We start from the raw sequence: 13,463 nt of genomic DNA, 5'->3' as shown, positions 1-13,463 counted from the left end.
TAGTGTCCTCTGAAAACAAGATAAATAAGGGCTTCCAAAAAATGTTGTGAGTTCAAGATATGTGGGATCATTATGTTGCCTCCAGATTTACATATTTAAAGTCTACTCCTTTGCTCTGGAATTGTGCTAGCGTTTTTTGCTTCGAAAATGAAAAGTGAAATAACTTTTCATATAGTCTTAAAATGTTGTTGGTGTATAGTCTTTACAACTCCTTTGCATAACTGGCTATCCTGTTGTTTCTGACATAAATCCAACAACCTCTTGCTCTTAGCTGCATCAGCTTTTATTTTCTATCCTTCCATTCCAAATGATAGTTATAGCAGCCAAGATTGGTTGGCAGAAGGTTGTACAGGGCAGATCAGAGTGCATAAGGGGGCATCGTACAAAAGCCTTCGGGGAGGGCAAATCACACAGGATAGGATTTAGGAAGAGAGAATACAGTAGACTGTAGTGGCAGGTGGGTGCAGAGGGGGAAATTACGCTGTTCAATATCAGGTGTCTTGTCAGTGCAAGGGAACTGTAGAAAGGGAAACAGTAAAGGGGTAAATCTATGCTGATACATGAGAACTAGTGAATTTAGAAAGATCCTCATGACCCACCCATCACATTCAGCTTGTATTTCTAGACAGATACACCCACAAGTGTATAATCTGACACCAGGAAAAGTTTACAGACTTCATATCAATATAAATGAATGATGAAATAAACTTAGTGCAATTTTTTTGCAATTCTAATTAACAATTAACGTATGAAAAAATTATTTTTTTCCAGGTCAAAGGTCTATAGCCTTCAAACATTAAAGGGAACCTGTCACCCCCAAAATCGATGGTGAGGTAAGCTCACCGTCATCAGGGGCTTAGCTACAGCATTCTGTAATGCTGTAGATAAGCCGCCGATGTTACCTGAAAGAGAAGAAAAAGAGGTTAAATTATACTCACCCAGGGGCGGTCCTGCTCCGATGGGTGTCTCCGGTCCGCTGTGGCGCCTCCCATCTTCATTCCATGATGTCCTCTTCTGATCTTCAGCCATGGCTCTGGCGCAGGCGTACTTTTGTCTGCCCTGTTGAGGGCAGAGCAAAGTGCTGCAGTGCGCAGGCGCCGGAAAGGTCAGAGAGGCCCGGCGCCTGCGCACTGCAGTACTTTGCTCTGCCCTCAACAGGACAGAGAAGTACGCCTGCACCAGAGCCGCGGAGTGAAGACCAGAAGAGGACGTCATGGAATGAAGATGGGAGGTGCCGGAGCGGGCCTGAGACACCTATTTGACCAGACCGCAGCGGGACCGCCCCTGGGTGAGTATAATCTAACCTCTTTTTCTCCTCTTTCAGGTTACATCAGGGGCTTATCTACAGCATTACAGAATGCTGCAGATAAGCCCCTGATGACGGTGAGCTTACCTCACCATCGATTTTGGGAGTGAAAGGTTCCCTATAAATTATTTGAAAATCTGATACAAATTTGGTCAATGCTCAATTTCTTGATCATTACTTAAAGGGGGTTTAAGTTTCTTCTTAAACTACAAGTTTGCAGTCACTCTAAGTGACTGCAGACATATAAATCCTCACATTGCGCACACTGCATGTTGTGAGGATTTGCTGGGGCTGCACGTATGCGATATGCATACTCCCGGTCATATTCTTACTAGACTGTTCCCGGCCTCGCTCAATACACTGACATTGAGTGAATGCCCATCTAGTCAGTATGCTTGTCATATACTTGCGGCCACGACAGCCACTTCAGGCGCTGGCACTGGAGAATCCTGACAGTGCACATGTTGTGAGAATTCATGTGTCTGCAGACTTGTAGTTTAAGAACGGTCACACTTATGGTATTTGGAGCCTTATATTTTATCAATCTTGAATACTTTCTGTCAGCTCTTGTCTGAGATGACCATTGTGATACATTACCAATTTCCATAAATCCTACATATATTGAACTTTTTCTTTGATTAGTTTCGAGCAATAGGGTCGGTGTATCAAAGGGTTTCACTGCATTTGTGATATGTTGAGTAATCAGTGGATCAGTAACAAATGAACTGTAACCGAAAACTGAAAATATCTTCGAAAGTGTCCCTTTAGGGCATATTTCCCCCTTAATGATCCTAAACAAATCTCAGTTTGTGATTGTGTGCATGCTCTACAAGTGCACTGAACTGGGTGTAAAAATTGAAAAAAAGAAATAACTAACTATCACTAAACTTTCTCATAAATGAATAAACTAACCATAGCGAGTTATGGCGCTGTGGCCATTGCTATCATATTACACTTTCTGATCAATCCCTTTTGGTCACAACAGTTAGTTCACCCGGCCAGTTCATTAAATCACCAAATCTATATTTTACAGGTTTAATCCGTTAGTATAGGACGGTGTATAACAGCAGAAACAGAAGGAAGTACTGCATGCTACAGCGAGGCTCGGAGTAATCCATACAGTTACTATGGTGATTTCCCAGACGTAGAGGGCAAGGACGCTTCTAAGGTTTATATACAAGGGTTGAAGGCAACTTTCCAGGAGATATTCTTAGCAGAGGTCATCGGTATCATAGTATTGGTTGTATTAATCATCTCCAAAGTCCTAGAAATGTAATTACATGTTATGTGTTTGATGCATCTTCTGCATTCACATTTATCAGGTTTATATTGTTTTTTTGTTATAGTATTGAAGGTCCTTTCCACTATGGCGATACCTTTCTTATTAGTCCCCCTAATGAAATAAAAACAACAGATAAGTCCCGGCATTGGCGGCGTTCCAGCGATGTCTCCTGGTGCTCCCGCGACATTACGTCTCATGAGAACTGCAGCCACCGATGGGTTGCAGCCTTCGGTCAGAAGGAGTTTAATCTGATGGATCTGTGAAGGCTGCAGTCCACCTGTGGTCACTTATTGGCCAGAGTGCTCACTTGATATAAGAATGGGCAGACATGACACTGACAATGCTAAAATGGCGCCAGTCCAGGAGCGGAGCATGTGTATTTATTTTGTTAAGGACACTGCAGAATTTAAGAAGGTGCTCTCCTGTAACCAATCACTAGGCTTTGGAGGTCTGCTTGCTGTAAGTTTAGAAAAATCACAGTTTTATCAGCAGGAGATTATCACTAGAGAACTATTAAACCTGTTGCCAAGCAGTCCTCTATATTCATAAGCTCTTTATAACCCGTCCCCACCTCTGACAGGCAGCTTTCTGCCTATCCACAGTGTACAGCTACAGCTGCCAATCAGTGGTGTGGGCGGGGTTATACAGAGCTCAGCCTTCAGAAGACTGGTAAATCTGCACCCGATGAAACTGTGATTTTATCATAACTGCAGGAAGCAGCCCAGGAAGTGATACACTGCTGGAAATAGTGTTTCTACCTTTACATTATAGGGAAGCAAAAACCTGTTAACAGATTTCCTTTAAATCATTTTATTGTATGATCTCCCGAAACACATATGAATATGAAAAAGACAATATTCCACCTAAAGCCAATTATAGGATTGTAATTGGGAGGGTAAAGACCTGCAGCTGATTCCTAGCTGTGAAAGCAAGAGATTGAGGTGGGGTCTTGTTTTGAAATATCAGTTGGTGGCCATAATTAGGGAGGTTTGGTTAATACTACGATTCATAACTCTGTGCAGTCAAAGCAGCATTGTCCTTCATCATCTCCAGTAGTGAAGACATAACTACAGATTATACACAATAGGGAGGAGGTCGGAGACCAACTGCTGCTCTACAACCACAGGTCAAGGACTCCGCCGGCAGCGATCGCTTTCCTCTGATTTGTCACATTTCACATGTCATTACCCGTTCTAGTAGGCAGGGATTTGGCATCCATTATCTCACAGCTGGTCAAGTCCTAATGTCTCACTCTGATCCCCCCCGTGCTTTTTAGAGAAGAATCAAAAAGTAGCGTGCAACTCGAGATTTGCTGTCTTTGCGTGGTTATTTGCTAGACTGCAAACAGACGTCTGAAGACTGTACACTGCCATTAGGAGCTATTAAGATTTCACGGAGCCGAGAATTCAGGCTCACTATTGTGAGGAATTATACATAATTACTTTATCGCCTCAATGGGTCAAAAATAGTATGAAATTGTACGCGGCTCTTGACATTTTCGCTTTTCAAGTTGCTCCTGCGGCGTTTTTAACCACACAAACGATTGTATTTGATAGTGTGACAGCAAGACATTTTAAAATAATCCTTTGGTCAATTTGTAAAGTAAAGAACATGTTTAGCGAAAGCTGTGACAAATGGCTTTTAGCGTGAAGGAGGGATAGAGCCATAGAACTTGGTGCAATACCCCTAGTTTATGCCAGGGAAGCTCAGTAAAGTGCATGTAAGGATTCGCTTTTTACGTTTAGTGCTCTGTATAAAGCGGATATAACTTGATGGCCTCTTTATCTATGCTAAAAGCTGAACAGGGGGTCATTTGTGGTTTCAGAATAAAGTGGGCGTTAAAAATGATGGGGATCCCTTAGTTTTAGTTACTGCCTAATGGTGGCTGTTTAATAATCAGTTAATAGCCTGTTTAGGCAGATCAATCGCACTTCCCATTCACACAGAATGATGAGACTATTCCGTGCACACAAACTGTTATTGTTCTCGGCAGCACATGTCCTGTTTACACTGGTTGATGTGCTGCCGAGAACAGGGATTTTCCCCATAATGAACCAGTGTAAACAAACACAATAACATTTAGTTATGAGCTGTCCACAATAAAAAAATTTACTGCTCAGTTCCCCTTGTTACCTTGGGGTCGCTATCGCTTCACGATGAACTTCTAGGTCAAATGTCCTACTTCTCCTAAAATGTCCTACTATTGTTCTGAGCTAGTAGAGAAACGTCATTAATAATATTCCACTACAATTTAAAAAAAAAAAATACTATTTTTTTTATACTTTGTCTTCTGATTAAAATGGCACAACATTTTTAAAAGGTGTGCACAGTTTTTCTTGGCAAAATATTGTAGCTGCACATCAACCATGACGTGGAGAAGAAAAAGTTGAATCATATTTATCATTTGGCTTATTTTGAAAAATCTAGCACAATTTCTGAATTTTTCACAAACCTTAGAACACTAATGGTCATTTTTAAGGAAAAAAGTAAAGAAAACATCAACTCGCCTCAATACCACAGAGAATATCCGTAAATTTTGAGATCGATTGATGCTTTGAGCTTCGAGGCCAACATCCATGAGTAGACAATAGAAAAAAGCCATTAAAAAATTCCATATTTTATTTGAGCCACATTAAAACGTGCATAGAGTAAAACGAGAGTTCCAGGACATAAGAAAAGCTTACGCGTTTCGGGCAATAATGTCCTTTCTCAAAGGTCACTCATATTTATCATATTTATCATTATTATTATTTGGATAAATTTAGCACAATTTCTGGAGTGTTTGTGAATCGTGAACCTTACACCACCATTGATATAATTCACCCTTTGTAACTGATTTTTTCTAATTAGTTATGTTACCGAAAAATTATATATGTTGATTGAACTTTGATAAATAAATGTTATTGGCTGCAAATTGTATTTAGCTGTATTGTAATCAAATAAAAGTATCAGGCAAGAATTGGTTACTTTTTACATTTTACTGACCTTGAATGAAATGAAAATCGGCATTTTAACATAATGTATTGTTTCATGTAATGCGAATGTCGATTTCTTAAAAGATGTTAGCTTGTCAGTTTGACGTGTTCCATGCTTGATAGTTTTCAGTTTCTTTTTGTTCTTTTTATCTGTCAAGAACTGAAGAGCGAATTTGTACTTCTGGCATTTGTCTTAATATCTATATTGGTACTTAATTCCCTAACACAATTGTTTAAGTTGTGAAACTGTATTCACATATTAACCAGTGAGTGACGGGTAGAAGACTGGGACAGTCAGCATTAGCAGAGAAGACTCCGACATGATGGGAAATCTCTCCAGACACAAAGAGGGCTTAACGATGCCTGTTATGTCTGTAACTGCAGACATGGGAATATGTGTGCTCTGCTGACATGCTTAGCCTTAGGCATATAGCTATACAAGTCATACTCATTGCCATGAAGTTAGATTGTGTTTGGAATGTGATCTGTCTATCTATCTATCTATAAGCTAGCTATCTATAATCTATCTATCTATCTATCTATCTATCTATCTATCTATCTATCTATCTATCTATCTATCTATCATCTAGCTGTCTATTATCTATCTATATATCATATATATCTCTATCTATCTATCTAATATCTATCTATCTATCTATCTATCTATCTAATATCTATCTATATATCTAATATATATCTATCTATCTATCTATCATCTAGCTATCTATTATCTATCTATCTATCTATCTATCTATCTATCTATCATCTAGCTATCTATTATCTATCTATCTATCTATCTATCATCTAGCTATCTATTATCTATCTATCTATCTATCTATTTATCTATCTATAATCTAGCTATCTATTATCTATCTATCTATCTATCTATTGATCTATATATCATCTATCTATCTATCATCTATATCTCTATCTATCTATTATCTATCTATCTATCTATCTATCTATCTATAATCTAGCTATCTATTATCTATCTATTATCTATCTATCTATTATCTATCTATCTATCTATCATCTAGCTATCTATCCCACATCTATCTATCTATCTATTATCTATCTATTATCTATCTATCATCTATCTATCATCTATCTATCTATCTATCTATCTATCTATCTATCTATCTATCTATCTATCTATCCCATATCTATCTATCTATCTATCTATCTAGCTATCTATTATCTATCTATCTATCTATCTATCTATCCCATATCTATCTATCTATCTATCTATCTATCTATCTATCTATCTATCTATCTATCCCATATCTATCTATCTATCTATTATCTATCTATCTATCTATCATCTATCTATCTATTATCTATCTATCTATCTATCTATCTATCTATTATCTATCTATCATTCCAAGAAAGAGGCAGCACTCCATTGTTTCAGTGGAAAAATGTGCAGGATTTTAATCAACCCACATGACTGGGCGATGTTTCGGCTACAAATGAGCCTTTCTCAAGCCTGAGAATGAGCCTGGCTTGAGAAAGTAGCCGAAACGTCGCCCAGACATGTGGGTTGATTAAAATCCTGCACATTTTTCCACTGAAACAATGGAGTGCTGCCTCTTTCTTGGATTTCTATGAAGTTTGGATAATCATTGGACAGACTGTCTAAGGGCCTTGCACCCGAAGATAAGTATTTATACTGTGCTGTTCCTTTTTTTGTTTCTCTATCTATCTATCTATCTATCTATCTATCTATCTATCTATCTATCTATCTATCTATCATCTATATTTCTATCTATTTATCTGTTATCTATCTATCTATCTATATCTATGTATCTATCTATCTATCTATATCTATGTATCTATCTATCTATCTATATCTATGTATCTATCTATCTATCTCTATCTATCTATCTATCTATCTATCTATCTATCTATCTATCTATCATCTATATTTCTATCTATTTATCTGTTATCTATCTATCTATCTATCTATCTCCATATCTATCTATTTATCTATGTATCTATGTATCTATCTATCTATCTATCTATCTATCTATCTATCTATCTATCTATCTATCTATCTATCTATCCATCTATTATCTATCTATTTATCATCTAGCTGTCTGTTATCTATCTATCTATCTATCTATCTATCTAATCTATCTATCATCTATATTTCTATCTATTTATCTGTTATCTATCTATCTATCTATCTATCTATCTATCTATCTATCTATCTATCTATCTATCTACGCACCTTTTGCCAGTGCATGCAATGCTAATTAATTAATTTTCTTTGAGGTCACAAAGAATGGACCAACTCATTCAAGTTGAAAATGGGCAGATTGCTCAGTTATTCCTACAGGATGTCATCTTAAGCCCTTAAGGACCAGGGTTTTATCTTTTTTTTGCTTTTTGCTCCCCTTCTTCCCAGAGCCATAACTTTGTTATTTTTCCATCAATATGGCCATGTGTGGCTTGTTTTTTGCAGGACAAATTGTACTTTTGAATGGCACAGTTGATTTTACCATATCATAAACTGGAAAATGGGAAAAAAATTCAAAGTGCAGTGAAATTGCAAAAAAGTGCAATCCCACAATTGTTTTTTGGGATTTTTTTACTGGTGGCCTTCTTTTTAGTGGTGGCCTCTTTATTGCTAAAGTCAAAGGGTAATGTGCTATATTCCACATAACATGCCACCTGAAGTTGGTTTCCCGATAATAAAGAAAGTCATTCCAGATGCACTCTTATTTTGAGCTGAGTGTTCTCCATGGACCTGTACAAACACTGGATCTCGATGCAATAATTCACTTTGCACCCATATATCTTTATTATATGCTCTCTACCTATAAATCTACCTTTTTTTTAGAATTATTTGGTTTTCCTAAAGTGTATCATAATAAACATTATTACGCTTGGAATTGTTTGAACATGCAAGTATTCTGAAATCAATATTACATTGTAAAATACAGGCGTAGCAGTATATTGTGTCTACTAGGATTTGTTTTAATGGATAGAATTTAATTACATTGTTGTCCAGAACATGTAAAACTAAAAAGTTCTGAAGCTGCAGCTGGATTTCTAATTCATTCAGAAAGGTACAAATGGCAGTATTCCAGTTAATACATTATATACGAAAAGAGCTCCATTCAATCCCAATTTGTGAAGTCACTCATCATCCTTTTTACCATCTGTCCAAAACTTTAGTCTTTCCATATCCTGGAATTCTCACTCTGTAAAAATGTCATCTCATAATTCAACACATACATTAAGCAGTTGAAATGTATTAGGCTACGTTCACATTTGCGGCTTTGGACGCAGCGGCGTCGCCGCAAAACAACGCACGCGTCATGCTTCCCTACCTTTAACATTGGGGACGCATGTGCGTTCGTTTTCATGCGTTTCGGTGCGTTTTGCGACGCATGCGTCCTTTCGACGCACCTGGCAGTGCGTTGCAAACGCAACATGTTGCATTTTTTCTGCGGCCAAAATTTTTAAAAAACGCTTGTGTCGCACTTGCGTTGTATTTGCATCGTCGAAGCTTCAAAACCTCCATTGAAGTGTATTGGCAACGCAGAAGACGCAAGTACTTGTGTTGTTGTGCATTGTAGGACGCATGTGTTCTTTACTTTAAAAATAGAGACATTGAAAAGACCCTATATATTAATAAAGGGTTGAACGCATGCATCAAAAATGCATGCGTTCTACTTGCGTCTTTCGTGCGTCGTGTCCACGATGCTGCATCCAAAGCCGCAAATGTGAACTTAGCCTTAGTCATTATTTAATAATTTCCTTAGTAATAATTTAAGTGATGCTTTCCATGCACTACCTGGGTTGTGTGGGAGCATAGGTGACACTGTCATGCTCCTGGGTTCGAACCCCCGAGCCTGTGTTTTGTGATGGGTTTATTTGACCACTAGGCCACAACAGACCCCTTTTCTCCTGGTGTTTGGGTTCTGTTATTCTGGCTGCAGAGTGTTTACCATAACACACGTGTTTTCATCTGCCTGCCCTATCAACTTTCGGGTGCAACTTTATATTCTATCACCCTGCTGGCATTTCTTGCTGCTGATAGTTTCTTTTGGATGTTCAGCCATTATACTATAGCTTGAAGCCAGTCAGGGAAAATCCAGCTAGGGTTTGCACTCACCTTTTGTTTCTTTTTAGGAAGTAGCTACTGTAGTATATAATCTAACAGTTCGTACTTTATACTTTATTTTGTATTTTGTTGTTTACTTACTCACTCTGGTATCTTTCATTTTTTAAGCACACTTTCCCTTTTGTAGGTAATCTACACTCTGCTCTGCCATTCGTTTCTTTAGGAGGAACGTGAAGCACCCGATGGCCTTGCAGGGAGCATAGGTCCGAGTTGCCATCTTCTAGTCTGTGGTTAGGGTATGTGCACACGTTGCAGATTTGCCTCTGGAATTTTCTGTAATGATTCTGCATCTCTTGGCAGAAAACGCAGGTGCAGATTTGATGATTTTTTCTTGCAGATTTTTTGCGTTTTTCCTGTGGATTCAGTACGGATTTCATGCGTTTTTTACCCCTGCAGATTTCTAATATGGAATGGGTGCAGAAACGCTGCAGATCGGCACAAAAGAAGTGAAATGCTCTTTCTTTCAATTCGCTGTGTTTTTCGTGCAAAATTTTCCACACCATTAGCACAGCATTTTTTCCTATTGATTTACATTGTACTGTAAATCACTTTGCGGATCTGCAGCGTTTCTGCGTGAAAAAAAATGCTGCGGATCCGCAGGAAATCCGCATAGTCTGCACATAGCCTTAGGGACAGCTGGTCAGGATCTCTAGTCTGTACAAGAAACGGAAGGGTCGGTTGCAGTTTTTAGTTTGTTACCTATTTTCTCCATTTGAGTTGTTATGCAATCATTACAGACCCAATGCCCAAAATTTTTTGGTTGTACATGCAAAGTTGATTGCCAGTCCCCAAATAGCACTGTGTGCGAGAATAAAAGGAAAAAATGTCTCCAGCACTTCATATTAAATCTATGTTATGACGAAGGACCCTGCATAACCTGAAATGCGTGTAGTATGTACATGCTGTCTTAACCTGGATGTCTATATGACTGGTTCAACAAAGCCACAAGATTATACAGTGGGGCAAAAAAGTATTTAGTCAGTCAGCAATAGTGCAAGTTCCACCACTTAAAAAGATGAGAGGCGTCTGTAATTTACATCATAGGTAGACCTCAACTATGGGAGACAAAGTGAGAAAAAAAAATCCAGAAAAATCACATTGTCTGTTTTTTTAACATTTTATTTGCATATTATGGTGGAAAATAAGTATTTGGTCAGAAACAAACAATCAAGATTTCTGGCTCTCACAGACCTGTAACTTCTTCTTTAAGAGTCTCCTCTTTCCTCCACTCATTACCTGTAGTAATGGCACCTGTTTAAACTTGTTGTCAGTATAAAAAGACACCTGTGCACACCCCCAAACAGTCTGACTCCAAACTCCACTATGGTGAAGACCAAAGAGCTGTCAAAGGACACCAGAAACAAAATTGTAGCCCTGCACCAGGCTGGGAAGACTGAATCTGCAATAGCCAACCAGCTTGGAGTGAATAAATCAACAGTGGGAGCAATAATTAGAAAATGGAAGACATACAAGACCACTGATAATCTCCCTCGATCTGGGGCTCCACGCAAAATCTCACCCCGTAGGGTCAGAATGATCACAAGAACGGTGAGCAAAAATCCCAGAACCACGCGGGGGGACCTAGTGAATGAACTGCAGAGAGCTGGGACCAATGTAACAAGGCATACCATAAGTAACACACTATGCCACCATGGACTCAGATCCTGCAGTGCCAGACGTGTCCCACTGCTTAAGCCAGTACATGTCCGGGCCCGTCTGAAGTTTGCCAGAGAGCATTTGGATGATCCAGAGGAGTTTTGGGAGAATGTCCTATGGTCTGATGAAACCAAACTGGAACTATTTGGTAGGAACACAACTTGTCGTGTTTGGAGGAAAAAGAATACTGAGTTGCATCCATCAAACACCATACCTACTGTAAAGCATGGTGGTGGAAACATCATGCTTTGGGGCTGTTTCTCTGCAAAGGGGCCAGGACGACTGATCCGGGTACATGAAAGAATGAATGGGGCCATGTATCGTGAGATTTTGAGTGCAAACCTCCTTCCATCAGCAAGGGCATTGAAGATGAAACGTGGCTGGGTCTTTCAACATGACAATGATCCAAAGCACACCGCCAGGGCAACGAAGGAGTGGCTTCGTAAGAAGCATTTCAAGGTCCTGGAGTGGCCTAGCCAGTCTCCAGATCTCAACCCTATAGAAAACCTTTGGAGGGAATTGAAAGTCCGTGTTGCCAAGTGAAAAGCCAAAAACATCACTGCTCTAGAGGAGATCTGCATGGAGGAATGGGCCAACATACCAACAACAGTGTGTGGCAACCTTGTGAAGACTTACAGAAAACGTTTGACCTCTGTCATTGCCAACAAAGGATATATTACAAAGTATTGAGATGAAATTTTGTTTCTGACCAAATACTTATTTTCCACCATAATATGCAAATAAAATGTTAAAAAACAGACAATGTGATTTTCTGGATTTTTTTTTCTCAGTTTGTCTCCCATAGTTGAGGTCTACCTATGATGTAAATTACAGACGCCTCTCATCTTTTTAAGTGGTGGAACTTGCACTATTGCTGACTGACTAAATACTTTTTTGCCCCACTGTATATAGAGTCGCGGTGTCAAAGAAATTTTCTTCCAGATTTTGTAACTTTGCAGTTTTAATTTAGAATATACTAGTATAGTTAAAATGCTGGTAAATAATACTATCTTTAATTTTCAGAATATAAAAATAATAATTTTTACTGTGTTTCTGTATTTTTCAGTTAAAAGGTCAAGAAAGTTGAACAATGTTGCAGGAATAGCCAGAGAAGATGATGCTGTGGACATTAGGAATGCAGATCTTAAGAGTTAATAATCCGGTAAGGAAATTTCATTTTTACCATGCAAAAATTATGTATAAATAAATATATATATATGTATATATAAATGCCCATCTATCTAAACTGATAACCAAAAGCATTTTGAATATACTTGAATTAAAAATTCCCTATTTTTCCCTCTTCAACTTTCCTGCTTTTTTGTTTTACGTCAGTTCAGATGCTGTTACAATTGAGAATTGCCCGTGCATGCTGGGGTTCTCAAACAAGATGTCATCTTCAGGAGGCGGGGTAGCGGCCATTGCCGCAGCTGCTTTCTCCACCCTGAAGCAAAGCAGCATCAGTGGCATTCATTTTCGGGTCTTGGCTACTCCCTGCCCTACTGTGCATGCTTCGTTTGTCATGACGCGCTCCCTCCTCCTTGCTTTATATTCCTTTGAATACGCAGTGACAGTGCACTCCCTTGCTGGTTCTACTGAGAAATGGCGAGTGGGCAGCAAAGCGCACTGTGAGTGTGCATTGAAAAGGGGAGAATACGATATGTTTAAGTATTGCAATGTGTCCTTAAAAATTGGATGCTATATTGTGGCTTTGTATGAAATTCGATTTTTTTGAGCGAATCCATATTGAATGTATGATCCTCATACAACACATATAAGAAACTAGTGCACGCTGAGATGATTTTCAAAGGTGCAGATTAAGTCCATGAAAAAAACGCTCATCTGCACTACCCAATTGAATAATTAGTGCTGTCAGTTTTTTCAGAAAATACGGTGGTGTGAACTTGGCCTTACTGCATTTTACAAAAGTAAATTTTATATAGCAGCTAAATTATGTCTAATTTAAACAAACAGTCTAGCTATAATATTCATAAAGCATAAGACCAAAAAAAGCTAACTAACCAATGTGCACTGTCTTTAAGACAACAAAAAAAACTATAAAACATTGAGGAATAATACAGGAAACTTGCGTAGGAGTGCAAGAATTCAATA

The 13,463-nt window shown here is 38.5% G+C and overlaps 1 protein-coding gene across 5 annotated transcripts in view; it reads left to right on the top strand.

Annotated features, from left to right (window-relative positions):
• The window catches only part of ATXN1 (ataxin 1), a 433,753-nt gene that overhangs the window by 133,179 nt on the left and 287,111 nt on the right, over window positions 1–13,463 (top strand). For 4 of the 5 annotated variants that reach the window (XM_069730828.1, XM_069730829.1, XM_069730831.1 and 1 more), the window contains one exon: window positions 12,418–12,513. The gene's annotated coding sequence lies outside the window, so the exon portion shown is untranslated. Of the gene's footprint in view, window positions 1–9,820; window positions 9,932–12,417; window positions 12,514–13,463 lie in introns of those variants that run through there. The other variant, XM_069730832.1, reaches the window with a different exon arrangement.

The sequence above is a fragment of the Ranitomeya imitator genome, chromosome 6 (genome assembly GCF_032444005.1).
Source record: "Ranitomeya imitator isolate aRanImi1 chromosome 6, aRanImi1.pri, whole genome shotgun sequence".
NCBI classification, from domain to species: Eukaryota; Metazoa; Chordata; class Amphibia; order Anura; family Dendrobatidae; genus Ranitomeya; species Ranitomeya imitator.
The sequence above is the reverse complement of the archived record's forward strand: the minus strand, read 5'-3'. Positions and strand labels throughout refer to the sequence as shown.